Source organism: Saimiri boliviensis, chromosome 8 (assembly GCF_048565385.1).
Source record: "Saimiri boliviensis isolate mSaiBol1 chromosome 8, mSaiBol1.pri, whole genome shotgun sequence".
In the NCBI taxonomy this organism is placed as follows: Eukaryota; Metazoa; Chordata; class Mammalia; order Primates; family Cebidae; genus Saimiri; species Saimiri boliviensis.
Genome location: NC_133456.1, coordinates 100139879 through 100149836, shown reverse-complemented (window position 1 = coordinate 100149836; position 9958 = coordinate 100139879).

Here is a 9958-nt window from a genome sequence, read left to right as displayed (position 1 = left end):
CCTGGGCATACACACAGCCCTGTGCATATTAGCTTTCTAGTTTCCCAGGAATATGTCAGAGTTTTTCAAAGCCTGTTATTAATATCTCATTCCCCAGCATCTTCTTTTAAGTTTTTGGTCAGCTTGTTGTTTGTCCCAGCTGTTATCATCACAGCCTCATGCAGCTGTGATGTTAAATAATTGCCACTGATTGTTTTTGACAAATATCTTTGGGTAAAATGCTGTTCATGGTGAGTGAGCTCTAAGTCAGGTCAAATAAAGACAAATGTTATGAGTGAGATTTTCCAGGCACCTGCCAGACAGGTCACATAATGACCATTATCTAGGAATGGGGCTTTGGAGGAGCTTCAACATTTTTTTCCCTCCAGTGCTTCTAGGTTGTTGACTTTCACCTAATCAGTCTAATTTTTTGCCATTGGGACATGAGGCATGTCCCAATACATATACAACACCCCTAAGCAGAGGCTGGCAGACTTACTGGTTCCAAGAGTTTAAGGAAATCTCTGTACAGTCATGATTGCAGTTCTCTTTGTTTTCAAGGCTACTCTAGAGCTAGGGAGAGGAGGATGAGGACAGAGTAGGTTAAAATGCCATCAAGCCCCCTGTTCTTACCAGGATTCAGCCATTTTTCTCACATAAGCACTCAAACTGCTGCAAGCCTTTGGTCAATTTCCAGAATTCTGAAAAGTTGAATTTGACGTTGTTGTTTTTTTTTTTTTGCCAGTGTTCTTATTGCTTTATGGAGAACTAAATTTTCAGAGGTTCTTACTCTGCCATCCGTAAACTATTGTCCAGTTTCTATTATTGTTTTAAAATTTTTATTCTGAGAAAATTATGAATTCACCTGCAGTTGTAGGAAGTAACACAAAGAAATCTCATATACCTTTTACCCAGTTTCCTTTCATGGTAACAGCTTCCATAACTAGAGTCTAATATGCTAACCAGAGAACATATAGTGCCGCAATCCATTAACTTTATTCAGACGTTACCAGATTTGCATACATTCATTTATGTGTGTGTGCACGAATAAGTAGGTGTGTTTAGTTTTATGCAATTTTATCACATGTGGGGATTTTCACCACTGTTAAGTTACATCATGTTTCTATCACAAAGATTCTTTATGTTATTCTTTCATAGCCAGTCACGTCACCTCTCCCCCACCATTACCCCTAACATCTGTTCTCCAAGTCTATAATGTCATCTCAAGAGTGTCATGGAGTATTTTGTTTGATGAAATATCATTTGGCAGTTAAAATAAATAAAGTACCGACACATGCCACAACATGGATGAACCTTGAAAATACGCCACATGAAAGAAGACAAGCATGAAGGATCACACAGCAATGACTCCATTTCTTTTTGAAATGTCCAGAACAGACAAATCTTTAGAGACAGAAAGTAGATTAGTAATTGACATAGGCTAGGTGGGATGGGGGAACAGTTGGTGATGGCTAAGTGACATAGAAGGGAGGGCTTAATAAAAATGTTCTAAGATTGATTGTGATGATGGTTGCACCTCTGTGAATATACTAAAAGCTGTTGAATTGTACACCTTAAATGGGTGAATTACATGGCACATGAACCATATCTTGATAAAGCTGTTTTTAAAAAAAGAATGCAATGGAAATAGAATCATGCAATAGGTGACTCTCTGAGAGTAGTCCTATCATTTTAAAACAAAAGTTTGGTCCCAGAGAAAGTATCTGTTGCAGATTTAGTAGATATATAATAATACAGTACAGAAAAGTTTAGATAGGAGCTATCATAGTTGAGTGTGGTAAGAGGTCACTGGGCATGGTCAAAAGGAAGAGGAGAACCTGCTTCTGCTCTCATAGGAGTCTAGGTGGCATTACCATGCACACACAAACACAATCCAGGCAGGTCTCTTTTCAAGTCTACTCCGAGGATGAGATTTCTGAATTCTCTCTGGAACTGGCCTCAAATGGGATGGATGAAAACATGCTGTTTCAGCTCAATTCAGATAAGGCTTTTGTTGGAAGAGAAAGCCAACAGCAATGATAGCAATTTATCCATACACTGAGGTTCACCGCCTCAGCTGCTTCTAGATTCATGGATAAAAACCATAGAGCAGATTTCTTTCTGTTCTTAGCACAGAGATTAAACACTCTCATATGTGGCTCTTATCTTGTTTTGTACTTTTACTTTCCTCTGCACTAGATCATTACAAAGCTTTCTACCGGGAGAGACAGGTTTCTAGACCTTATGTAATTATTTTCTGGTAGAAATAGAGTGACTCATTCAACTATAGAACACTTTCCCTTTGTCAGTGTTATCGTGGTTACTCACCATCAATCAGCATTCAGTAGAAGTAAACTTGATTGCAATTAGCTTCTACAGATCAGCACATGATTTAGTTTCAAAGCTATAAATTTGAGAACTGAACATTTTCAAAGAGTTCCTAAAGGCAAATCCTTTAATAATTTCAAAATATCAAGAACTCACAGTTTTCTGAAATATATAGCTTATTTGAGTGGTCTCTATTTGAGAGAGAGAGGGAGGGAGAGCAAGAGAGAGGTCAAAGGTTATTTGCTGTTACTCTGACACTGAGTCCGTTGTGTATTGCACTTTCACAGTAGAACAAAACTGCAAGAGTAATTAATCCTTAACTGGCTAAATAAACTCTCTCTCACAGAGCGTTACTTTCTCAGACTTTAGAGATATAACTACAGTAGAAATGTTTCACAAACATGGTATTTAATGAATGTTAGAACAAAGTTCGTTCTCTAAACCAGGGTTGGCAAATGTTTTCTGTAAAGGGTTAGATAGCAACTATTTTAGGTTTTGTAGACCATGTAGTCTCTCTCTGTTGAAACTAATCTACTCTGCTATTGTAGCACATACACAGCCATAGATGATAAGCAAATGAAGAGGTGTGACTGTGTTGCAGCAAAGCTTTATTTATGAACACTGAAGTTTGTGTTTTATATCATTTTATATTGTCATAAAAAATTTTGTTTTGATTTTTTTTTTCCGAAATTTTTTCTTAGTTCATAGGCTTAGAAATAGTGGCCTGTGGGGCTTAGTCTGTCAGCTCCTGCTCTAAACTGATGGAGAGTAAAAACATAGACTGTACAGAAGAGTGGTTTGGAAGTTGTGACTTGGTATTAGGCAGACGTGAGTTTGAATAGTGGGTCTTCCACCCACTAGATATATGACCTTGAGCAAATTACACAACCTGTTTGAACCTCAGAGTTCTCATCTATAAAAGTGAGGATGATAACAGCTATCTAATAGGAATGCTGTGAAAATTAAATGAAATAACATATGTGTGTTTAGCACATACAAGGTCATAGTAAATGCAGTTAAATTTATTGTAAATGTCGTAAGAAGTAAAAAGCCTTTCCTTTCCCCAAATCTCTATCCACATCCTGGAATTCATAGTGGAATATTTATCTAGACAGTGTAGATCAGGCCAAATCTTAAGAGTCATTCCTGAGTTGTTACTCTCTTTTCCCTCCCATTCAATTCAGCAGAAAATCATGTCTTCTCTAACCTCGAAATTTTCCCAGAATCTGACAATTTCTCCGCAACTATCTCCCTGATCCATGGCACCGTTAACTCTCACCTGATCTTTCTGGTTGTACTCTTGCCCTCTCTCGCCTAATCTCTGCAGAAATGCTTCTAAAATATAACTCAGATTGCTTCATTCCTCTTCCCCAAACCCTCTGATCATTCATGTAGTGGGAAATCCCAGGTCCTTACCGTCTAAGCCCTCTGGTCTCCTACACTCTTCCCCTTTTTCCTTCACCCTCAGACAGAGTGCCCCTGCTGTCCTTCAAACCTGTCAATCCTGCTCCCACTTCCCACTTAGTAGTTGTTGGTGTATCTTTCTGTCATGTTCTTTTCCCAGATAACAAAGTGGTTACAATTTTAGCACTTCCTTCATTTTGCTGCCCAAATATAATATTAGAAAAGCATTTCCTGACTCTCCTTAATGATCTCATCCTACTTGGTGGTCATGTTACCACCTCCCACTGTATTTTGTATTTATTTGTGGATTGGATGCCTCTCCCTTCTAGAAGGTAAGCTCATGAAAGCAGACTTTATGTATCTTGTTTACAGCTGAATCCTCAATGTCTAAAACATTGTCTGGGCCGGGCGTGGTGGCTCAGGCCTGTAATCCCAGCACTTTGGGAAGCTGAGAGATGGGTGGATCACAAGGTCAGGAGTTCAAGACCAGCCTGGCCAAGTTGGTGAAACCCCATCTCTACTAAAAATACAAAAATTAGCCAGGCATGGTGGCACGTGCCTTTAATCCCAGCTAATTGGGAAGCTGAGGCAGAGAACTGCTTAAACCCAGGAGGCAGAAGTTGCAGTGAGCCAAGATCAAGCCACTGCACTCCAGTCTGGATGACAGAGCGAGACTCAGTCTCGAAAAAAAAAAAAAAAAATTAAAACTGCCTGACATGTTTCAAATTTGAGTGAATAAGTGATTTTTTGCTGTTCTAAAATCTCTCAAACATGAGAGCTTCTTGAGTATTATTCTTATGTTTATTAGATTATATGTTTTGATATGTATAAAAACAGTAGCATAGAAAGAGAAAATTTTATTTACTTATTTATTACTCAAGAGTCTGGAGAAAGGAGATTTAGATTCTGATGTCTGCTTGTTACCCAGTTCCAAAGTCACTACTGCATTTTCAGGTATCTTCATAGCAATGCCCCATTCTTTGGTACCAATTTTCCATATTAGTCTGTTTCTGCATTGCTATAAAAAGCTACCTGATGGCTGGGTGTGGTGGCTCACGCCTGTAATCCCAGTACTTTGGGAAGCCAAAGAGGGTGGATCATTTGAGGTCAGGTGTTTGAGACCAGCCTGACCAATATGGTGAAACCCTGTCTCTACTAAAAATACAAAAAAAATATAGCTGGGCTGACACTGGAGAATTGCTTGAACCCAGGAGGCGGAGGTTGCAGTGAGCCAAGATTGTGCCACTGCCCTCCAGCCTGGGCAACAAAGCAAGATTCTGTCTAAAACAAAACAAAGCACAACAACAACAAAAAAAACAAGAACAACAACAACAACAAAAAACCCTGAGACTGGGTAATTTATAAAGAAAAGAGGTTTAATTGGCTCACTGATATGGTTTGGCTGTGTCCCCACACAAATCTCATCTTGAATTGTGAGACTCAAAATGAATTGATAATTCATTTTCTGTTGTGGGAGTAACCCAGTGGGAGGTAATTGAATCATGGGGGCAAGTCTTTCTCGTGCTGTTTACATGGTAGTGAATAAATCTCACAAGATCTGATGGTTTTATAAAGGGGATTTCTTCTGCACAAGCTCTCTCTCTCTTTGCCTGCTACCATCCATGTAAGACATGATTTGCTCCTCCTTGCCTTCTGCCATGATTGTGAGGCCTCCCCAGCCATGTGGAACTGTGAGTCCATTAAACCTTTTAACTATATAAATTATCCAGTCTCAGGGATGCCTTTATTAGCAGTGTGAAAATGGGCTAATACACTCTCAGTTCAGCAGGCTGTACAGAAAGCAAGGTGGCTTCTGCTTCTGGGGAGGCCTCAGGGAGCTTTTACCCAGGAGATGGGTCCAGGTAACAAGGCTTCTTCTAATTTGTTGCTATGATTTCCAAAGTGTGTTGTCCTTTTCTGAATAATCCACAATGGCTCTCTATGATATATGAATATATATATATATATATATATATATATTCCAAGTAGCAGGGAGGAGGAAGAAGTAGGAAAGTCACACACAGACCCTATTTTAAGGACACATTCTGTAAATTGTATGAAACATTTCCACTCACTTCTCATTGTAAAATTTTATCAAGGCCAGGTATAGTAGGTCACAGCTATAATCCCTGCAGTTTAGGAGGCCAAAGAGGGAGGATTGCTTGAGCCCAGGAGTTCAAGACCAGCCTGGGCAACATGGGTAGATTCTGTCTCTACAAAAAAAATAAAACTTAAGTCTCCTGTGGAGGCTGTAGTCTTTCTTCTCAATAGCCTTATGTCTAGCTAAGAATCAGTAACTCTATTTCTGTAAGGGAGAAGGAGCAAACACACATTAGGAGGGGGTTAGTCTTTGTTGCAGTTATCTATATTTTTTCTTCTCATTTCAAAAAGATGTAGGTTAACCTAGGAGGCCCTCACCGAGTCCTGATTCTTGGCCCAAATTTTGGAGAAACTGCCTGGGCAGTCAATATTCCTTTGCTATAGTAAGATGCTAGGAAACTGGCTTTTTGTTGAATTGAGTTCATTAACTGAACTGATAATTCATGTTCTTCAGATTTACATCCCAAAAGAATGGAAGTGTTTTCTGAATATTTGAAATTATCTTCCTTGGTTTGCATAGCTTAGTACCTGATTATCCTCTGAAATAGCTATTCGGGTTAGCTTCACGGGTCTATGACCCATGTAGTCCCACAGAGCCCCACACTGGGTCAATGTTCTCCCGTCTCCATCTTGCAATTCTTAATGATGTTGTCTTTGAATCTGTGCTTTGTAAGTGAAGTCCAAAGGGAAAATGCAGTACGCACCTGAGCGGAGCCTGCACATATGTATACACATGCCATCACTGGCTGGCTTGTTTGTATATAGAGTTAAGATACCCATGAACACGGAATACCAGCGGACCTTCAATGGATGGGAATTGTGAGACTCAAAGCACATATAATTAAGTGTTTTTTATGTCTTGACTGCGTGAGCTGGGCACTGGCAGCCCTGGGAAGCCAAGCTTTGTGTTCAAACCTTGCCTCACTCTGAACCTCGAAAGAAGGATGTAGTGTTCCAAGCAACACAAATAACCAACTAACTCTGTGATACCCTGTGTTACTTCTCCATGTGAGCCAACTACTTGTGCTAAAAAGGATGACGTACAAGGAAGGGAAAGATAGTTCCTTTTCCTTTTAGTTCTTAACATCGGTAAGTCAAAAGTCAAAAGTGTTGGTAGAACATGCAGGTATTAAGAAGTGAAATAAAAACAACTGAGTCAATTTTGTATGGTGTTGCTCAGCTAAGAACAAAATACATAGGCATGTGAGAACCACAAAATACAAATTGTATAAGTTCAGCAATTCTGCATACAAATTAAATGCTCTTATATTTACTACACTTAAACTGGCTATGCACAATGGAAAGATGAATGGTAAATCCATGCTAATAACTTATAATTTTAATTTTTCTTTATTTAAAGTGATATTTTCTTACTTAAAGTGACAAAATAAAAAGCACCATGATCTGCTGAGAGAACGAGACTGCAGAAGACAGGAAAACTTTATAGTATTTTACCATCTTGCATGGCACCTTTCCCTCTTGCTTTTTGAACGAGCCCTGCATCTTCACTCTGGATTGGGCTTTGCCAATTGTGTAGCCAGCTCTGTATTCATTTCAGTTAAACCCTGCACAAATTTCAGTCTGTTCTTAGCTACCCTGTCTCATGCCAGAGGGCATTTCACAGCCATGGTGTTACTCTTTCTCAAGTCTCTCTGCTTTATGGTCATTTTCTCCCTTTTCTCGTATTCCTGCAAGTCTTAAAGGTCTATTGCTTTGAGTTGACAGCTGCTCTAAGAATACTCTGGCTACCCACAAGCTCTGTATTGTGCAGAAATGTGTTCAGTAACTCATTACTCTTGTTTTGCTTTTCTGATTTGCCAAGAGTTTCATTGTTCATTTTGTGGATCGAACGTTTGGTTCATTTCCTTGCTTGTTTTTCTTTTCTTTTTAATTTTTTATTTTTCTATATAATTATTATAAAGAAACCACTTTAAAATATCAAGCCTCTCTTAATGACATTCCATCCATCTCCAAGTTTGAGCCATAAGCCTAATCACCTCAGGGAAAGAACCACAGGTAGAGAACAAATAGGGCATTGCCCAGTTTTATGTCCTAAGGATGACTTCATTTTTGAATTGAAAGAGGGAGACAGGCAGACAGAAGGAGAGAGAGATTTGAGTGTCAGGATTTTTAAAAAAAAGAGTTCAGGGACTTTCAAATGCATTTATTTTCTATTAACATATAATAGGACCGGTTATTACAAATTACCTAGGTCAAGGAATTCTTGTACTGATAGAAAGTGAGAAAACAAAGCCTGCCCTAACTGGCTATGGTAGGTGAAGATCTATTACAGTTGGTGGAGTGGAACAGAAAAGAAAACCAAACAACTTTAAACTGGGGGTAGGGAAAGAAATATATCTTGGGCTTGGCCCATTAGAAGTTTCTTCTAGATGCAAGAGGGTTAGGAGGACTCGTGTAGAGACCCAGGTTTACAGGTCCTGCCTAAGACTACAGTTGAACTAGAACAACAGAAAATGTCCCTCACTACAAGGATAGCATGTGCTGACCAACAGTCAACTTCTGAGGGAAGCTCATGAGAATGAAAAGAGATCTCTGATGTACAGGCACAAAGAGAAAATCTGAAGCGGAGGCTACAGCTGTCATTACAAAAAAACAAAAAAACCTCTCTGGTAAAGCAGCCTCCAAACCCGCACCCTAAACCCAAGTTAATTCCAGAGGGATTTGGAATTGAGAGTGGCACATTGAAAATAACTGTAGTAATGACAAGACCCAAACCTAGGCTATCTCATGTCTAGATTGACTGAGCTCCCCACACTCATTGCCTAGTAAAGATGAGGTATGCCTATTTCTAGGCATAAATAGTGTTTACCTTAGTCTATACAGTCCTGTGCATGATGTCTTTTGCAATAGAAGAATAAGAAACACTACCCTGTGAAGAGACATAACAGTAAACAAAACCAGGCTCAGATGTGTCACAGATGTTGGAATTATCAGTCAGAGAATTAACGACAGTGATTATTGGCCAGGGATGATGGCTCATACCTGTAATCCCACACTTTGGAAGGCTGATGTGGGAGGATCACTTGAGGCCAGAAGTTTGAAACAAGCCTAGTCAACATTGCAAGATCGTGTCTCTACAAAAAAATTAAAATTAAAAATTAGCCAGGTGTTCCCTATCATCCTGAAGCAGCTGGGTAGAATGGTAGACCAGGCAAGGTAGTATGTGCCTATTGTCATAGCTACCTGGGAGGCTGAAGTGGGAGGACTGATGGAACCCAAGAGTTTGAGGCTGCAATGGGCTATGATTGCACCATGCCACTTCAGCCTCAATGACAGAATATGACCCTGCTGCAAAAAAAAAAAAAAAAAAGATAATGGCTGAGTTCAGTGGCTCATGCAGCACTTTGGGAGGCCAAGGCTGGTGGACCATGAGGTCATTAGATCAAGACCATCCTGGCCAACATGGTGAAACCCCCTCTACTAAAAATACAAAAATTAGCTGGGTGTGGTGGTGCGTACCTGTATTCCCAGCTGCTCAGGAGGCTGAGGCAGGAGAATTGTTTGAACCAGGGAGTTGGAGGTTGCAGAGCTAAGATTGTGCCACTGCACTCCAGCCTGGCAAAAGAGTGAGACTCTATCTCAGAAAAACAAAAAACAAAAAACAAAAACCCCGATGATTAATACGAGGGTTCTAGTGGAAAAGGTGAATAATGCATATGATCAGATACTCATTTCAGCAGAGAGATAAAAATTACAAGAACGAATGAAATGGAAATGATTGGTAGCATGTTAACAGAGATGAAGAATATCTTTTAGAGGTTTATCAGCAGACTCAGTTAAATAATCACTAAATGTGAAGATTAGTTAATAAAAATTTTCCAAAATAAAATACAAAGAGGAGACCAAAAAAGAAAATGTGGAGCATGCAAGCATTGTGGGGAAAAATCAAGCATACATCTATTTGGTATCCCAGAATAAGAGTGAGTGAATGGGGTAGAATAAGTATATGAAGAAATGATGGCTGATAATTTTCCAAAATTAATGAGATACCAAATCAATACTCTAGGAATCTCAATGAACATCAATAAGTATATATAAGAAAACAAAATGAAACAGGAATCACAGATACATAAGCATAATATTCAACTGCCAGAAACCGACAATAAAGAGAAAATTTTGATGACAG